Here is a 21,141-nt window from a genome sequence, read left to right on the forward strand (position 1 = left end):
TAAGAATGATAAAGCTTAGCTAGGCCATTAATGTGTTCTTCATTTGAAATGATGTAGCTGGACTACCAAATGTCAAATATACTGTAGGAGGGATTCCATTTTCCATAAGACTTCTGAGACTCCTTTCTGCAGTGACTTTTTAATGGCTGAGATAATAAGTTCTGTGATGCTGACTGAAGTCAGACCAGTTTGGTAGGTAGAAAGGGAGTAAGAGCTAAGAACTTCCTACACAGGTAAGGGTCAGAACTACAATGCAAACAAGCTTAAGTCAAGAACTAGATGGATCAGCTGAGGAAATGAAAGGTCCCAATGAATTAGGCAGTGTCTAAAATGGAAGTAAGATCAAAATCAAGAATTATAAATAAGCTAACAAAAGATTAATGAAGTCAGAGTTCCAGATTGAGATGACAGTTGTCCATTATCCAGAAAGTATATTTGTTTAACTCAATCTATGACCTATGAATTTTTTTTATTCCTGACTGAGCTGCTACCCGCTTCTTCCCTTTTACATTGCTACTACCTGGATGAAAGCCCTGATCACCTCATGCCTAGACTATTGCAAAAGCTTGCTGATTAGTCTCCCTGTGTAAAATCTCTCCCCACTGCATTTCATCCTTCACTCAGCTGTCAAATCGATCTTCAAGTGTAGGTTTCACCATGTCACACACAGTCTTCCCCTAACCCCAACCCTCCCCCTCACACCGCCCTCATTTAGTAAACTCCAGCAGTTCTCTAACACCTTCAGGATTAAATATAAAATCTCCTGCTTGAAGCCCTTCATAACCTGGGCCCTACCTACCCCTTCCAGTCTTTTTACACCTGATTTCCCTCCATGAATCCTCTGAGATCCAATGACACTGGCCTCCTTGCTGTTCTTTGCACAGGTCATGCCATCTCTGGAATCCAAGAATTTTTATTAACTGTTCCCCATGCCTGGAACTCTTTCCCTCCTCATCTCCTCCTCCTGGCCATCTTGGCTTCCTTCAAACCTCACCTAAAGTCCCACCTCTTGCAAGAAGCCTTTCCCAGATCTCCTTAATCTTAATGCCTTCCCTCTGAGATTATCTACAATTTATCCTGAATATAAAGGGTATCCTAAAAGTCTTAGTGCAGTTTTATGCTATTAAAACTTAAACGCTTAAAACTATTTAAGCTTAAAACTGCACAAGACTTTGGGGAAACCTTGTATATTGTTTGTATACAGATGTTTGCATGCTATCTCCCACTTCTTCTTGAGAATAGGGACTGGGGTTTTTTGTTTGTTTTGTTTTTTACCTTTCTTTGGATCCCTAGCACTGAGGACAGTGCCTGGCTCATTGGTACTTAATAAATTTGTATTGATTCCTTCTACCCACCCACCTCCCAATCAATTTCTTCCAAAGTCACTGATTCACAGAATCACAGAATTAGAAGCTCTCTCAGAGGCACTATAGTACAGCCTCTACTTGAATAAGATCTGCTCCACAACATACACAATAAGTGGTCATCCAGCCTTCCATTATGGAGGGAGTTGCTACCTCTCAAGGCAGCTTATTTCACTTTTTGGATAGCTCTAATTGTCTGATTTTTCCTTATGTTGAGACTGTGACTTCCATCAGCTGCTCCAAGTCCTTTCTTCTGTGGGCATGCAGGACAAATCTAATCCCTCATCCATAGTAATATTTCAGTCATGTTGTAAAAAAGAATTAGAACCAATAGTAGGAACCACGAGAGAGAAGACAAAACAAAAGAAAAAAAAGAGCAAATAGTATGCGTTGATGCAAATAGATATCAGGTTCTCTATAAGTATTGTACTCCAAACTAAATATTGCCAGTTCTTTCAAATGTCCATCTTTGCATGGTGTCTAAGCCCCTCTTCATCTGGTTGTACTATTTTAGATGCCTTGACACTTGTCAGTTTCCTTCTTAAAACCTGTTACCCAGAAATTCTTTTAGCCCAGAGAATTATTATTGCCACCTCCATTTTTTCCATGGCAAAAGTTGCAGTTTTGTGATTCTGCCATTATTCTTTGTGCTGTTTTTCATGTTTTCTTTCATTGTGGCTTTGTAATTAGATTAATTTTCTATGTAAGTTATCCTCATGCAGCGTGCAAGGGAGTTTCTGATATTACGACAGCATTGAAATGGTTGGACAACAACCTTAATTGACTAGATGAAATAGGAAGAGTGAAACAATGTGTTACTTGATAATATGGAGAAAAAAATACACAAATAAATTTTAAAATGCTTTACTTACAATAGTTATATTTTAACATCATTTACTAGAAAAAAAAAAGTCCATAAGGAGAACTGTACTGTTGCAACATTTTTATTCAAAATGGAGTAAAATAGTCACAATCTAATAGGTAATGAGATGGGTAACTTGAACTTCCTGGAAAATATGAGACCCCAAGATTTTAAATACTTCAATATATGAGTTTTTTCTACAGGTATATATAACCAACACCTGATTATTTAGTATAGGAGAAAGGCATAGTTTGTGTTATCCAAACCACATGTAATCAACAGAATATGCAAATTAGGTACCAGTTCATAACCTTTCTAAACATTTTTATTTAAGCTGCAAGTTTGACTGCATACACTTATGTAGATTGATCTCTACTGTGTCATAGCAGCACTTACTTGAACTTCTAAAGTTATAATGGATCAGTACTCTCACTGATGGAGATACTGCCTCTAGTGTTATAGAGAGATCATGGATCACTATATTTGTCATCCTTCAATGATTCTTGTTCTTATTCTCCCATAAATCCTCCACAGGATTCCATCCAACACACTGAGGGCCTTCTTCTAGATCTTGACTTTGTGTTAATACTAATATAACATGTGAGTTTTCTTTCTATCCATTGTCCCTCATTTTTGCTATAGAATTAAACCATCTTTTTTTTTCTCTGATACATTTTTCTGACATCCTTTAGACCACTAAGTTTGCCTCTTAGTTAATTCAGATTAGTTCTGCAAATTGGGCTTTTCTCATACTATATAGCTGAAGCAGAGAATTTGTGTTGGAAACTATTTTTTAATTAAACATTTATTTATTAATTTTTAATTTTCAACATTCACTTCCGTAAGATTTTAAGTTTCAAATTTTCTTCCCCTTCTTCTCCTCCTCCCTCCCCAAGATGGCATGCAGTCTGATATATGTTCTACTTATGCATTCATATTAAGCATATTTTCACATGATGTAAAGAAGTCGTGATGTAAAGAAGAATTAGAATCAATGAGAGGAACCACGAGAAAGAATCAAAACAAAACAACAAAAGAAAAGGAAAGCAAATAGTATGCTTCCCTCTGCATTCAGATTCCATAGTTCTTTTTTTTTTCAATATTAATTTATTTTCAGTTTTCAATATTCACTTCCATAAGCTTTTGAGTTTTAAATTTTCTCCCCTTCCCCAAGATGGCGCACAATCTGATATAGGCTCTACATATGCATTCCTATTAAACATATTTTCACATTAGTCCTGTTGTAAAAAAGAATTAGAACCAATAGGAGGAACCACGAGAGAGAAGAAACAAAACAAAAGAAAAAAAGAGCAAATAGTATGCGTTGATCTGCAATCAAACTCCGTAGTTCTTTCTCTGGATATGGACAACATTTTCCATCATGAAACTTTTGGAGATGTCTCAGATCCTTGCATTGCTGAGAAGAGCTATGTCTATCAAAGTCAGTAATCCCACAGTGTAGCTGTTACTGTATACAGTGTTCTGCTTCTGCTCACTTCACTCAGCATCAGTTCATATAAGTCTTTCCAAGTTTTTCTGAAGTCTGCCTGCTCATCATTTCTTATAATACAATAGTATTCCACTACGTTTATATACCACAGCTTGTTCAGCCATTCCCCAGTTGATGGGCATCCCTTCAATTTCCAATTCTTGACCACCACAAAAAGAGCTGCTATAAATATTTTTGGACATGTGGGTCTTTTTCCCATTTTTATGATCTCTTTGGGATACAGATTTAGAAGTGGTATTGCTGGGTCAAAGGGTATGCACAGTTTTATAGTCCTTTAGGCATAGTTCCAAATTGCTCCCCAGAATAGTTGGATCAGTTCATAACTCCACAAACAATGCATTAATGTTCCAATTTTCCCACATCTTCTCCAACATTTATCATTTTCCTGTTTTGTCATGTTAGCCAATCTGATAGGTGTGATGTGGTACCTCAGAGTCATTTTGATTTGCATTTCTCTAATCAATAGTGATTTAGAGCATTTTTTCATATGACTATAGATATTTTTAATTTCTTCCCCTGAAAACTGCTTGTTCATATCCCTTGACCATTTATCAATTGGGGAATGACTTGTATTCTTATAAATTCAACTTAGTTCTCCATATATTTTAGAAAAGAGGCCTTTATCAGAGACACTGGTTGTAAAAATTGTTTCCCAGCTTTCTGCATCCCTTCTAATCTTGGTTGCATTAGCTTTGTCTGTACAAAAGCTTTTCAATTTAATGTAATCAAAGTCACCCATTTTGCATTTCATAATGTTCTCCATCTCTTGTCTGGCCATAAATTCTTCCCTTCTTCATAGATCTCATAGGTAAACTATTCCTTGCTCTCCTAGTTTGCGTATAGTATCTGTCTTTATATCTAAATCATGTAGCCATTTTGATTTTATTGTGGTCTAAGGTATAAGATGTTGGTCTATGCCTAGTTTCTACCATTCTATTTTCCAGTTTTCCCAGCAGATTTTGTTAAATAGTGAGTTCTTATCCCAGCAGCTGGAGTCTTTGAATTTATCAAATAGTAGATTATTACAGTCATTGACTGTTGTGTCTTGCATACCTAGCCTATTCCACTGATCCACCACCCTATTTCTTAGCCAGTACAAAGTAGTTTTGATGATTGCTGCTTTATAATACAATTTAAGATTTGGTGCAGCTACATCACTTTCCCTTGCATTTCTTTTCATTAGTTCACTTGATCTTCTGGACCTTTTGTTTTTCCAGATAAATTTTGTTATTGTTTTTTCTAGCTCTATAAAATAATTTTTGGTAATTTGATTGGTATGGCATTGAATAAGTAAATTAATTTAGGTAGAATTGTCATTTTTATTATATTAGCTCAGCCTACGCATGAGCAACTGATATTTTTCCAGTTATTTAGATCTGACTTTATTTGTGCAAAAAGTGTTTTGTAATTGTGTTCATATAGTTCCTGAGTTTGTTTTGGCAGGTAGACTCCCAAAAATTTTATAATGTCTATTGTAACTTTAAATGGAATTTCTCTTTCTATCTCTTGCTGTTGGGCTTTGTTAGTAATATATAGAAATGCCAATGATTTCTGTGGATTTATTTTATATTCTGCAGCTTTGCTAAATTTGTTTATTATTTCAAGTAATTTTTTATTTAATTCTCTAGGATTCTCTAAGTATACCATCATATCACCTGAAAAGAGGGATAGCTTTGTTTCTTCTTTGCCTATTCTAATTACTTCAATGTCTTTTTCTTCTCTTATTGCTAAAGCTAACATTTCTCGTACAATATTGAATAGCAGTGGTGATAACGGACATCCTTGTTTCACCCCCAATCTTATTGGAAATGCTTCTAGCTTATCCCCATTACTTATAGTGCTTGCTGATGGTTTTAGATAGGTACTACCTATCATTTTAAGGAATACTTCATTTATTCCTATGCTCCCTAGTGTTTTTAATAGGAATGGGTGTTGTATTTTGTCAAAAGCTTTTTCTGCATCTATTGAGATAATCATATGATTTTTGTCAGTTATGCTGATAGTTTTCCTAATATTGAACCAGCCCTGCATTCCTGGTATAAATACTACCTGGTCATAGTGTATTATCCTCAAGATAAGTTGTTGTAATCTCTTTGCTAATATTTTATTTAGATTTTTTTGCATCTATATTCATTAGGGAAATTGGTCTATAGTTTTCTTTCTATGTTTTGGCTCTTCCCCGTTTAGGTATCAGCACCATATTTGTACCATAAAAAGAACTTGGTAGTATTTCTTTTTCACCTATTTTCCCAAATAGTTTATATAGTATTGAAATTAGTTGCTCTTTAAATGTTTGGTAGAATTCACTTGTAAATCCATCTGGCCCTGGAGATTTTTTCTTAGGGAGTTCATTGATGGCTTGTTCAATTTCTTTTTCTGAAATGGGGTTATTTAAGTATTTTATTTCTTCTTCCGTTAATCTGGGCAATTTATATTTTTGTAAATATTCATCCATTTCAGTAAGATTGTCAAATTTATTGGCATGCAGTTGGGCAAAATAGCTCCTAATTATTGTTTTGATTTTCTCTTCATCGGTGGTGAATACACCCTTTTCATTTTTTATGCTGGTAATTTGGTTTTCATTTTTCTTTTTTTTAATCAAATTAACCAAAGATTTATCTATTTATGTTGGAAACTATTAAAGGGTAAGATTGCTAGAGTCCATTGTGGCACAATTTGGAGGTCTTTGAATAGTTCCAGTATATAATGAAGAACCATTGAAGGTTTTAAGCAGGGAAATGGTATAATAAAAATTCTGTTTGGGGAAGTTTCAGATGATGCTGGTGTATAAGATTCTTTAGCAGTTACCATGTTATCTCACCTGGCTATAGTGAGGAAAGTACTTTGTAAACATTAAAGTACTATATAAAGATTAGCCATTATTATGTACGGACCATGGTCATAATTAAAGCAGATATCATCAGGTAGCTGTTTGGACCAAGAATACCAGGCAGTAGTAGTAATGCAGTAACCAAAAGTCAGTGTAAGCATATAAGGTTTCTAGGCAGGGAAAACCATGATTTAAGAACATGCAATACTCTATCACAAGTATATTGGTTAACTCTCAATTTTTAGAATATAGTTTACTCAAAATATGAAAAGTTAGAGGTGGCTCTGAAAAACTACAGGCAATTAAAAAGTAATTGCTAATCCATTAACTCTTATTGCCTCTTGATCCCTTTTCTCAAATAAAATAAGCCCAGCACTTAACTACAATGCACCCAAGAACTTAGTACACTGTCTGGCTCATAATAAGCACTTAATAAATGCTTGATGACTGATTGAATGGAAGCCAAATAAATTTTTTCCACAAGACAAAAGCTGCCGTCTATAGTTTAAAAGCCCAGAAGTAGACATCAGAAAGTTTCAGAAGTTCAAAAGCTCCTTTCCAACTTCATCTGTAACTCTCAAAAAAAATATTTTATTGTACTTGTCCTTAGCTTCCCCACTCCAGTGTTATGGTCCTTAATTACTGTAATTAACATATGTTAAGTCTTTTAAAGAGACTTTTGAACCTTATATTTTAGAGAAGTAGCTTAAGAGTAAGCTATGTGGGTCCTTTCAGGCTCTTTCAACTTGATGTTTTATAAAGAGATTTGTTGCCTGAGTGCCAGTTAAGTGGGGGTATTACTCTATTATTATTACATTAATGTAGTGAAGGTTATAGCTATGTCTCAGCTGACAAGCTGACCACACCTCTCAGCAAATGATCTTGCCTCATCCCTTGCTGAGTTTCAGGCCATCCTTGTCCCAGCTCCTTTCTCTTTCTCCACTTCAAAATTTTCCATATCTTTTATCCACATGCTTCCCTTGTGTCTGAGAAAAAGAAGATATCTCTTCTCCTTAGCAAGGCTAACCCTTCCATTTGTGCCTTTTTTTCTCATTCTCTCTCATGCCCTCTGGAGCCTTGTTCTATAAATTATGCTATCTCACTCCTGCATCATTTATCTTCACTGGCTCCTTTTTTCTGCCTATAAATGTACTTAGGATCTCCCCATCTTAAAAATAAATCTTCCCATGTCCCTGCTGGACTAACACTTAGAAATTATGAATTCTAGTGCTTTCTGTGCTATGTACCTGTATGACCTTGCATTAGTCCTTAACTTTTTTAGGTCCCATCTTTCTTCAGAGAGAGAAAGGATATCAGTGTGATGGCAGATGCTTTCTGCATACCTTTCCAACCTAATAACCTCAAAGTAATTTTTTAAACATGCAACTCTACAGTGATTAAAGTTGAATGTACAAGAGGAGAAGACAAAAACATAATATAAAAGCCTTGTGAAACAACATCAGAAAACTTAAAGGCCCTACTCTTGGCCCATACCCTGCATTTGTGCCCCAGGTCCAGCTGTGGGGAGCCCTGCTCCTCATGATGGCAGTGACTCAGTCTTTACCCCTACCACCACTGCAACCACACATAAAGGTAGAAACTACCGACTCTGCCTAGCCTTAAAATAAAAAAGTAGAATAATCATGGGGTGGGGGTGGCAAAAGACATAGAAGTACAGAACCAACTAGAAAACACTTCCACACCCAAGGGAAAGAGAAGTAGGAATCCAGCTAGGGTCAGTCTCTATGAAGTTTATTCTGAGCAAAGAACCAGCCAGTCCCCCGACACTCTTCAACTTGAGAGAATCCCTCAAACTCAGAGGTCTATACAGGAAAAATGGTACATGTAATAGCAGTGGAAGGGGAGGGGCCAAACAGTGAGTTAGGAAAATAGAAATGACCTGATGGGAATATTTTTTTAAGGCTAAAGTACAAAAAAGTACAAAAGAAAATTTGGGTATAAGCCTAGTCTTAGCTCCTAAGCAGATAAACCTAAAGTAAGATTCAAAAAGAAAAATAAATATCAAAAGAAGGCCATCACAAATTGAATATATATTATACTTGGAAGAAAAATGAACCCAAAAACCTAATGAAAAAGCATTCTGGATTCCCCAGAGTTCATGGTACAACTATATGTAGTTGTTATAGAACATCAGAGAGAGAGAGAGAAAGAAATAAGAACTTTTAAAAGGTGTTATTAGTACAGAAATTAGAGCTCTTAAAGCAGAAATAAGGAAAACAAACAATAGAGTAGGTAACTTAGAATACATAATAGAAAATTACTCCAAAGTATAGATGCTTTAGGGGCAGGTAGGTGGTGCAGTAGATAGAGCACCGGCCCTGAAATCAGGAGGACCTGAGTTCAAATCTGGCCTCAGACACTTAACACTTACTAACTGTGTGACCTTGGGCAAGTCACTTAACCCATTGCCTAGACCAAAAAAAAAAGAGTATAGCTGCTCTGAAAAACAGAATGACCAAGTTCGAACCTAAAAGTACAGAAGTAGAAGAAAATTTTGCATAAGAGAAGCAAAAGGCAACAACTTTGAAAGAACATACTAATTCTATGTAAGACAAAGGGACTGAAAACAGAATGCACTGAAATAACTTGGTTGTTCAGTCATTTTTCTGTCATGTCTGACTTTTCATGACCCCATTTGGGATTTTATTGGCAGAGATATTGGAGTGCTTTGCCATTTCCTTCTCCAGCTCAATTTTACAAATGAAGAACTGAGGTAAACAGGGTTAAAAGACTTGCCAAAGGGGGCAGCTAGGTAGCGCAGTGGGTAGAGCACCAACCCTGAAGTCAGGAGGACCTGAGTTCAAATCTGGCCTCAGACCAAACACTAGACATTTACTAGCTGTGTGATCCTGGGCAAGTCACTTAACCCCAATTGCCTTATAAAAAAAAATGATTTGCCCAGGGTCACACAGCTAGTAAGATGAATCTTCCTGACTCTTGGCCCAGCACTCTATCCACTGTGCCACCGAGGTGCCCGTACAATTAAGGATGCTGGAAATAGATAAATTTTAAAAGCTGAATGTCATATGGCAGCAAATGATGTAAGAAAATCGTCCCAACACTTTTGTCTACAATTAATATCATTAACTACCTTAAGGTACCAGGTATTGTGCTGGGCTTTCAATATACTGACAAAAATAGTAGGAGTTTACATTTTATCAGGGGAGACAACATGCATATAAATAAGTATATACAGAAAATATGCAAAATCAAATTTTATTTTGGGAGGGAAGGCACTAAGATCTAGGAAATTAAGAAAGACTTCTTGTAAATGTGGTGCTTGAGCTGATTCTTGAAGAAAACAAGAACTTCTAAGAGGTAGAGGTAAGGAGAGATTTCATTCCAGGCAAAGGAAACAAGAAATACCAAGGCAGAGACAAGAAATGGAGTGTTATGTATGAGGAACTCCAAGAAGGTAGGTTTGGCTATATATTGGAGTGTAGGAAAGTGAGTAATACATAGTAAGACTGGGGAAGTAGGTTGTGGTCAAGTTTTGAAGGGCTCTAAGTACCAAAGAGGAGATGGAACAAGCTGAGTCAAACCATCAATTAAAATTATAATTACAGTCTTCCTCTTTAACAGAAGAGAAACATTTCAGACATTCCTACAACAAAAATTAAAATAAAAAAATAACAGAAGTAAACCAATTATTCAACTTATAAGAGCTGCAGACTGGAGAAAGACGACAAAGTACTATTTTATAGAATACAGAAATTGTCACAGTAGAAAAAGTCCACAACTAAAACTTTATGGCATGTAGTAGTTAAATTTCAATGCCAAACAAAACGTTTTTTGTTTTTTGTTTTTTGTTTTCTTGAGAATGGGTCTCCCTATCCTGCACAGGCTGGAAGTACGGTAGCCTCTCGTGGCCTGATTCCAATATGGATTGATGCAGAAGCATTAACCTGCTCCATTTTTCTGAGCAGGGCTGTTTTACCCCTTCTTAAGCAGCCCATCCATTTCATTGGGGGAGAGAGGCCTCACAATCTTGGTACCAGGCTTAGTGTGAACCCCAAATCAGCATTACCCTAGTATAGCTCATAACCCTAAACTCAAGTGACCTCCCAGCCTCAGCATCCCCAACAGCAGACTACTGATGCCAAACAAAATATCTTGTAAGTGAATAAGAGAAAAACCTTTAGTTATAAAGGAAACAACTCAGGATTATTCTATAGCTAAGAGAAATAAGTGATACATTTGCAGTCATGAAGGAACTTGCATCCTAATAGAAGGATAAACCAAATATAAGGGAATGATAACTAGGAAAGGGAGTTTTGGTCTAGGCAGTTAGAGGGCTTGTGGATCCACAGAGTAGTAGTTTATATCATCTTTTAGAATAATAATTATAATAATGATTTAATTATTGTTCACAGAGCAAGAGAAGAAAGATAATGGAGGGAGAAATACATATGGTACACATAGTGTCAGGCAAAGTGGCAAACTGCCTATGTATCATAAATCTTGATTTCATAGTCAGTTAAACTGGAGGAAATGTGGATAGTAGTAAGTCAAAGAGCAAATCATAGGAGCAATTAACAGCAATGTAAGAAAAAAGATAACTATAATAAAACATAATAGAATTCTTGGGATAAAGCTAAAGCTATTATCAGAGAAATAAATTTTTTTTTTTTTGCTTTTTGGTGAGGCAGTCAGAGTTAAATGACTTGCCCAGGGTCACACAGCTAGTAAGTGTCAAGTGTCTTAGGCCAGATTTGAACTCAGGTTCTCCTGCCTCCAAGGCCTGAGCTCTATCCACTGCACCATATAGCTGCCCCAAAAAGTAAATTTAATCTCTTAAAATAGGGACTAACAAAATAGAAGAAAGGAGGGTGATTAATGAACTAAGTGTAATTTAAAAATAGAATTGACAAGTTAGTAAATCCAAAATAAGCACAACATAAGAAATTTTGAAAACTAGAAGAGAAATAGGTAAAATAGATAACAAAGAGTCTATAGCACTGATAAACAAAACTGTAAATTGATTCTGTTAAAAAAATAATAAAATCAATAACCCTTCAGAAAACCCAATCACAAAAGAGACCAGAAAATCAAATTACCACAATTAAGAATGACCAACCTAAAGTCACAACAGAAAGAATGGTTAAAAACAAAAGAGAGAATTATCCGAATTCTACACAATTATATATTACCAATCTAGAAAGCCCAGAGGAAATGGATGATTACCTTCAGAAATATATAATGCCCAAATTAACAAAACAAACAAATAGAGATCCTAAACAAACCAGATTCTGAAGGGGAAATTGAATAAGCCATAAAGGAACTATTAAAGAGAGACAGGGGAAAAATCAATCTAGACAGATTTAAAAATTTTAAGTTCTATCAAACATTTCAAAAGCAATCAAAGCCTTTATTTCACCAATTATTCTCAATATCTCAGAAAGAACGCAACCTAGTAAATTCCTTCTATGCAACAGTTTTTTTCCCTATACTAAATTCCTTATATTATGGAGGTATAATGCAGAAAAAGAGAACTTCAGACTACCATTATTAAGGAAGATTGATGGAAAATTTTAAAACAAAATCATAGTTTAAAAAGACTATTACAAAAAAGTAGTTCACTATGATCATCTCATTTTTTTACCAGGAACAAAAGAATAGTTAAACATTAGGAAAAAATTAACATAATCATAGTACAAACATAAAACATGATTATATAATTAAAAAGATAATCATTGCTCATGGTCAAGCTGTACCAAGATAATAAAAATTTATATCCAAATTTATTTATAGATTTAATGTTAGATCAGTTAAACTACCAAAAGTTTATTTTATGGAGCTAGACAAATTAAGAACTAATTTCACTTATGGAAAGAAAACATCTAGAATGCCAAAGGAAATAAGAAAGTAAGAATAAAAGGATATAAGCACTTTCAGACTGCAGACTATACCAATCAATTAACAAGCATTTATTAAGCTTTACTATGTGCCAGACACTGTGCTAAGCACTGGGCATGTTAAAAAAAAAATAGCCCAGGTTCTGAAGGAGTTTACATTCTAAAGGTGGAGACAACATAAATATAAATAGGTACATGAAAAATGCATATAGAGTATATGAAACAAACATATGAAGCTCTATTATAAAATAATAATCATTAACTAGTTCAAAATAAAACAGCATATGACCAAATAGCTCAACAAAGAAGAATTGTAAACTATCCACGAGCATAAGAATGATTGTTCCACATCATTTATAATAGAAGACATGCAAATCAAAGCAACTCTGAGGTTTCTCCCCACATTTAAAAAAACTAATAAAGACACCAAAAGATGGGACTGGATGTAGAGAGAAAGGCACACTAATTCACTGTTGTTGGACAATTTGGAATTATACAGAAAACATAACTAAAAATGTTCATACTTTTTGACTCAGAGTTCCCACCTCTACACATGTACCCTAAGGAAGCCACAATGGACAAAATAAAAGGATTTCACTTTTTTCAATAGTAACAAAAAAAAAAAAAAAAAACCTGGAAACAAACCGGGGACTCATCAATTGATAAATAGTTAAACAGATTGTAGTACATAAACGTAATGGAATAGTATTGTCCCTTCAAGAAACAGTGAATATAAAGAATTTAGAAACACATGGGAAGACGAGTATGAACTGATGTAGAGTAAAGTAAGCAGAACCAGGAAAACAGTATAACACAGTGACATCATGCACCAGTCTTCTTCCTGCTGCAGGAAGAGGAGAAACAATTCTATTGCACACCAGTCTCTTTCTCTTGGAGTAAGGGGGAAAAGTCCTTTCCCCCTTTCTCTTTCCCCAGGTCTTCTGCCCGACCTCTTGCCTTTGGGAAAGAGGAGAAATGTGTGGTCTCCTGTTTTGGAGGGAAAGGGAGCAATACAATTCCTTCAGCTTCCCCTCTATCCTCGCTGGTCCCTCACTTGAGCTGCCTAAGGTCCTGAAAGTAACTTTTTCTCCCCCCTGCCCCACCATGGCTAAAACTTTAGGGATGTTGGTAACCAATCTGAACTCATTCCTCAATGATTAACAAAATCCTACCTAATCATAGCCTTCCCCCAAACCAGTGATTCTGAATCCATAGTTGTCATCATTCTCTCTCTCCCATTGCCAGATCCTTTATTTCTGTTCCCTTCAACACAACCTCTCCCCTCCCATTCTAAAGCTACCCATGTTTTCTACTGAGCTCTCTGGAATACATACATAACAAACTTGCTTTCTAATGTCATGAGAGAAATTCTGAGAGACAAAGTTTCAAGCATGCTCAATTTAAATTGATGAGATTTGACCTTTTAGGTTAATCAAGTTTCTTTGGAAAGTAGGTAATGGGTGGGGTTACAAAGATGGAGGTAATTACAAAACAAAAGCTTGACTTTTAGTCAATTTTACCTGGGATGTGAGTGGGGGGTAAAGTTTACAGGGGGAAGGAATAATGAAAGGGAATATTAAACCTAGTTTAATTAAGTCTTAGGAAAACAGAATCAATTTTCAATTTTACAGTTCCACCCTTGGATTCTTGGGAAGCCACTCCTTCCATGAATTACGTAGTCTGATTAAAGTTACAAATCAAGATATAATAAAAATTATATATATCACCCTATAAAGCTGAAGCAGTGGTTATAGAAGCAAAAATACTGTGAAAAAGGGGCTAGTATTTCTGCTTGTTCTAATATGTGGGAATAGGGACTAAAGAAATTTTATCCAGATAACCTACTTAAATGGGACTAACTTGAGAGAGGATGGCCCCAATACCATAGGGCTTAATCTTACAACAATTTCACTCCTTAATCTTTGAAACTGCCTGTGACAGACTCATTGACAAACTTCATTTGGGGCAGTCACCTTCAGTAAGCAGACCTTATAGATACAGTAGCACATAGGAAAGGAAGGAAAGAGAAGGGAGAATATTGTATCCTTCCTAGTAACCCATTCCCAATCTCCATTTCATCAGCACATCATATCTTAGAGTTCAGTTATCTCATGCAGTCATCTGGTTTCTGAAAACATCTCTTGAGCATTCTGCAATGGGCCTATTTTCAAAGCACCTCTGAAGGGAAAGGCTTCTCCTAGAAAATCTGTTTCTCTGGTTCAGATTACTTGTGGAGATTCTTAGATAATTCTGCTAAAATCTGCCAGTTATAAGACTCAATACAATTTAGTACAACCTTTTAAATTTTGCTTCTCCAATAGGCAGTTCATGTAGTGAAAACCAGCTAAACATTATGGTTTTAGTCCTATTAACGATGGAACAGTATTTGGAGCAGCTAGGTGGCGCAGTGGATAGAGCACCGGCCCTGGATTCAGGAGGACCTGAGTTCAAATCCAGCCTCAGACACATAACACTTACTAGCTGTGTGACCCTGGGCAAGTCACTTAACCCCATTGCCTAACCAAAAACAAACAAACAAAAAAAAACCAATGGAACTATAAGAAGAACATCAAATTAAGCGCTCGTAGTTCACTTTAAACTTCAGAGAATTTGTTTGTACATACCCTTTGCTGTTTATATCTTTATCTAAATTATAGGTTCCCAGAGTGGGCAATACCACCCTTTGGGGGGTGCTGGAATGATCCAGGGGGGTGGTAGTAACCTCAGATTCTATTGGGGTGCATCAAATAAAAATAAGGTGGCGGTGGAAGCATAAGGAAAGAAGAAAAGATAAGAAAATTTTGAAAAACCATTTGTGCATGTTTCATCTGTTGTATAATAGAGTTAAAGTCATAGTGATTACACTATTTTCCAAATAAACACACAAAATGCAAGTTATAACCAATCAGTGGTCAAGTTCGACAACAGGTCTTAACAAGCAAGTGTTGGCAGGCGAGCAAGTTGTGCATTGTCAGAAAGTCCAGAATGCAGGCATCAGCAGGAATATGTACATGTAATGACTTGTTTACAATACGATACTTTACAGTTACATGATCCAATATTACATCATCAAATTTTCAGTGCAAGAAAAAACCCACAAATTTATGATAAATTATTAAATTTGAGATATGTCACTTTTAAAAAATTATATATTTTTTTGAAATGACACAAATTTCAAAGAAAAAACATTAAAGGGTTAGAAAAAAAAGGTAGATTTAGGGAGAGGGGGAGAAGTGTGCCCTGAGTAATTTTTCTTGAAAAGGGGGCGGTAAGCCAAATAAGTGTGGTAACCTTTGATCTAAACCCTTTACCTGATAGAGACACTGCCAACAATAGGCTGAAGGAAGAATCTTAAAAAGAATCTATGAAGATACTACTTGTAAGATGAGCCTTTCTGGTAAAAGACTTAATATTTCCCAAACTAGGCATGTAAGTTAAGGTTAAGGGTACTTTTCTAAATTGATGTTGATTCTATTATCATTTAACTTTTTTTAAGACTCACATTCGTTTATTTCATTCTTTATTTCCAACTTAAGTCTCATAAAGGGAAAAACTTCAGTTTTACCACTTATAACTGCCCTGTGATGTAAGTTAGCAAATTGTTATGTTGATATATTTAGGAAATAAATATATCTGAGCAGAGAAATAAAAAACTAAACATTTTAAAGGCCCACAGAAAGCAAAACTCTAAAACTTTTAAAATTAAGCATTTAAAAAGGGTGGGGGCAGGGGATCAGAGAATTCCTGGCTTGTGCAGAAGGTAAATAATACAGTTTTATATATAAAGTTGAGAACCTAATTTTTAAAGTCCTGAATCCATTTTTTAGAACTTATTATTAGAACATGCTCAAGGCCTGTATATCCCATTAGAATCATTTACATTTGACATATATAATTGTCTGATCTTATTGCTTTTGTTGCTTTCTCAAAATTTTCCACTTTGGCTAGTCCCCCCCCCCTTTAAGGAGGATGAGATAAATTAGGGATCTAAACATGAATACGTAGCCATCAGCACTCTTTGCAAGTAAATGACTTTTATTCCTAAATTCATTAGCTATACAAATGGATTTTCATAAAAGATACTTGTTTAACTTCAGTTGTGACTGACAACTGACTTAGCATGGTAGGTGTAAATACACTAAGTACTTAATCCCAGATTATATACAGAGGGCAGTGTATATCTCAAATGAGCTGTTTACAGATTTTTAACTATACTAATTAATAGATTTATATCTTTGTCCCACAAAGCTCTTCATGTTTGTCTATTTATTCCCATATCATTTTGAGATATTTGAAAGGCCTTATCTGATACAGGAATATGTAATTTTTAGCAAGCCCAAACACTCATTTACTTAGAATGTGAAATTGCGTACCAATTCAGATAAAAAATAATAAACTCTTTCATCCTTTTATCCTGTTATAGTAACTCAAAAGTAGTACAGTACTGCAAAAACAAAATTCATTGTATTTTTAAAAATTAAAGCTTAATTTGCCCTGGTTAGAGAGATTTGCTATAAAAGGAAGAAGCAGGGACGTGGTTATAATAGTATGGTCCACCAGGCCTAAGCCTAAGGGCACAGAATAGATAAAGCATCTTAATTCTATTTGATTTTCAAGTAAGAGTTAGATAGCCAATCATATATCACAGTTCCACATCATTCACAGGGCATAGACAGCCACCTGTAGTAGTTCTCACATTGGACTCCCTTGAGCAGCTAGTGACATTTCCCTATACCTGAATTCAAAACTCAGGACATTATCAGATTATAGTCCCACAAGATTGCACTTGAAGCTGCAAAGTTTCACTAATCATAGCTTAAAGCTGGATACAGTTATTATTACTCTCATGTTGTTTCAATAAGTTATTTAGCAATAAAAGTTTACCAGGTCTTCCAAAAAGTACCACCCAACATCCTTTTCTTCTTTTTTTCTTGTCAAGTTTAAACTCATCCTGATGTAAAAATCAGTCATTAGAAATGAAGAAAATAATTACATTCTGTAATTTCACATAGTGAATTATGATAAAAAATTTCAGAAAAACACTAATTACTGTAAATTTCCAGACTAATAAATATCCATTGCTCAAGGTATTGTGTATCAATTAACCTCTTAAGGCAAAAATCTTTAAGACTGGAGTCTTTTGAGACTAAGGTGGCTCAAGATGTAACTTCAATATGTACTATTCCAGGTATAACTTCATAATTTTCATTATCACAAATCATCATACAAATCATTGCTCTACTATAAACAAACTTGTAAATCCTCCCCCACCCACCCCCTCCTTTTGTCAAGGAGTATTTGTAATAAAAGAGGGGATCCCTTTTTCTCAGTAAATCAATTCACAAATTCTTTCACAGGGCTGATAAGATTTTATGATCTTGCCCAAGCAGATGGTCCCAAGAAACCTGGCAAGCTTACAAATGAGATTTTACAAGGTGTCTCTCTCTTTTTCCCTTTCCACAAAGTAAGTAGTTATCATCCTTTCCTTTTAAAATATACCCAATTAAATACTTCATAGGTTTTAACATCATAACAATAGCCTCTATTAAGAAATTTAATAATTTCACAATATCCAGATTAAAAGAGTTAAATTTTCTAATGATACAATTGCATTAACTCCTTAACAGTATTTCTCAGACAATGGGTTCTCAAAAATCACAGTACAAGAAAAGTTAGAAACACAATAACATTCACAATATCATGAATTTAAAACATGGAACAAAACTTGTTACTAGTTAGATGATATCAGTCAAATGTATTTCCAAATTATCTTACACTGAAAATCATTCATCTTATCACATCTAAAAACCCAATACAAATGGAGCAGCTAGGTGGTACAGTGGATAGAGCACCAGCCTTGGAGTTAGGAGGAACTGAGTTCAAATCCGGCCTCAGACACATAACACTTACTAGCTGTGTGACCTGGGCAAGTCACTTAACCCCGTTGCCTAGACCAAAAAGAAAATAAAAAACCAGTATAGTTATACAGTATGGAAACAATTGCATTCAATTAAAGAAATAAAAGTAATAAATATTTATGTAGTATATAGAGTCCAGATTTTTAACTCATATTTTCCTCAATCCATGCTCTTTCAATATTTTGCCTTAGTGTCAAGCCACATTATAATTTAGTTTCAAGACACACCTTTACCACATCAAATCTGAATTCACAATCACAAAATCAAAATCTCAATTTTCCAAGGGCCACATACACCCATTACTTCACATTATAGGGCCCACTACTCTCAGTCTACTGGCAAAGATTCAAAGTGGCAGTGTTGTATTCTCATCCCCCTCTTTAGGATCTACCTCACATAACAACTAAAATATACTTTACTAAAGGTCCTTCATGGACAGAATTTTAGTATGCTATCTTCAAATAATTTCATGTTGCAAACATATTACTATAGATTCCATATTATAAAGAATAACCACAATATACTTCTTATCTCAAGATGTCAAAAACATCCCTCAAACCTCTCTTTGCCAAACTCTAAACCCCTTTTACTTTCAAACTCTACTTGCTCAAATTCCCCCCTCCATATATTTATGTATATACACATACTTATATACATACATACATACACACATATATACACATACACATAAATGTATGTATGTATGTGTGTATCCCTCCAGTGGGCTTTGATTAAAGCCCTTCAAAACAGCTTTCTTGTTATCCTTTCATATTCTGATTCACTTCCTCTCTTTCATATCCCACATTATAAAACTCATCTCCTTTGTAATTTGGCACAAAAATTTTTTTCTACACTGTCTCATAATTGTAATACATTTGCTCTTGAGGTTCTAAAGTAGTTGCAATACTGCAATACTTTGGATTTCTAAGGAGCTTACAAATGCATAGTCTCATCCAATTTCTAATTTGTTTATAGTGCCACCTCACAATTTTTCTTTAAATTAGGGCAGTCAGAAGGGGTAACAGAGGTGGTGGCACCCAGAGAACTAATACGTCTCTAACACAGAACACAAAGCAGAAAGTTTGCAGTGGCTTATCCTTTCTGTTGAGGCACAGGAAAGGGGCTCCCAGCCCTAATTAGCAGCTTAAGAACACCTGATCTATTCAAATAACATCCACAGAAGTAACACAAAGCATTTTTTTCTTTTTTCTTTTCTTTCTTCCTTTCTTTTTTTTTTTTTTTGGGTGAGGCATTTGGGGTTAAGTGACTTGCCCAGAGTCACACAGCTAGGAAGTATTATGTGTCTGAGGGCAGATTTGAACTCAGGTCCTCCTGACTCCAGGGCTGGTGCTGTATCCACTGCACACCTAGCTACCCCAACAAAGCATTTTTCCAAATTAGATTCTACTTACATTCAAGTTGCTTCCTTAAATAAGCTTCTCTTTCTATGGGCAAGAAACAAGACAGTTCTTAAAATTCAGATTGTAAACTGGCTTTGAAATTTATCCCAAACCAACTTCCCCTTCTCTAACCTTGCAGTTTTGAGATGTAGAATAGGGGAGGAAGACCTTCTAGGGGCATAACACTCCATCCCTGCCCGTGAAGCAGAGTGGAAATATTGATTCAGATTTTTCTCTTCATTTGTTCTTTCTCTCATATAAATATATGGCAGTGCTCCTAAATTCATCTGCATCCTTCTCATGCCACCCAGAGCAGAAAACTAGATATTGTTTTTAGTTTTTGGCAGGAATTGATTAACAAAAGCAGAGCTAATAATTTCTGCATCATGTAGTTTGGGTGAATCTAATCCCAAATCCCACCTAGCACTTATACATTGTTTATAAATTATACATTGTTTATAGTAAAAATGGATAGGACTCTCATTTTCTTCTTGACAAGTTATTTTAAATCTACTCCAATTAATATCCATACCTGAATTACATGGTCTAATACAATTTATAGCAAAATTTCTAATTTAAAAATTAGTTTCTAAATTGGTTTGTACTTAAGTTTAATTTGTAGAATTCCCAAGTATCTAATTAGATGTACCCTTCTAATAAAACTTACTTTTTAGTTGTTCCCTAATTTACACAAACTTTTCTCTCTTTTTTTTGTGAACCAGGAAAGAGTTAATAGGCAGCTCTTAAGTAGCACAGCTATTATGTTTTTTTTCCTTCACTTTGGAATCTCACTGATACTATCAATTTAGCTTCAGTTCCCATTTCTCTAATCAGTGAAATCACCTTCCCCCAGCACTGAAACAATAAATCTGTCACTTTCCAGGCAAGGAGTGAGAAGAGATCTAAGTGTTGTTTCCTTGCAACTTTCACAGTTCTATTCTTATTTTTCCTTAAAACAAATTCTACAGAGAGTTAAAACTCACAAAAACATTTCAGTATTTATAAAAACATTCAAACTATAATTTGGAAATGCACAGTAGAGAACTTACATTGTAGTCTCTGGTCAGTTTATGATGCCATAAATTTGTGCAGATTGGGGAAAAGATCCCTGTCCCTCTTGTCTGTGTTTCTCTTGTCTGCCTCCCTGACTTGGCCAGAGTCAGGAAGAGAGAAAGAGAATACTTCTCAAGAAAAAACTTTTTTTTACTCTTACTCCTTGGGCTGATAAGGTCCCAGGTAAGAGAAGACAGACTCAGAGAAGCATTTGCCAGCTAATTTTTTTTACTCTCCCACTGAAAACTTTTAAATAAAAAATTAACACACGCTATTCTTTTTTTTATTACTAAAACTTAAATACACAATAAGAAAAGAAAAAGAAACA

The 21,141-nt window shown here is 35.2% G+C and overlaps 1 protein-coding gene across 3 annotated transcripts in view; it reads left to right on the forward strand.

Moving 5' to 3' along the window:
* Positions 1–21,141, forward strand: part of MICU2 (mitochondrial calcium uptake 2) — a 178,282-nt gene that overhangs the window by 68,721 nt on the left and 88,420 nt on the right. The window lies entirely within an intron of this gene.

This window comes from Vombatus ursinus, unplaced genomic scaffold (assembly GCF_900497805.2).
Source record: "Vombatus ursinus unplaced genomic scaffold, bare-nosed wombat genome assembly UNPS02014813.1, whole genome shotgun sequence".
Taxonomy (NCBI): Eukaryota; Metazoa; Chordata; class Mammalia; order Diprotodontia; family Vombatidae; genus Vombatus; species Vombatus ursinus.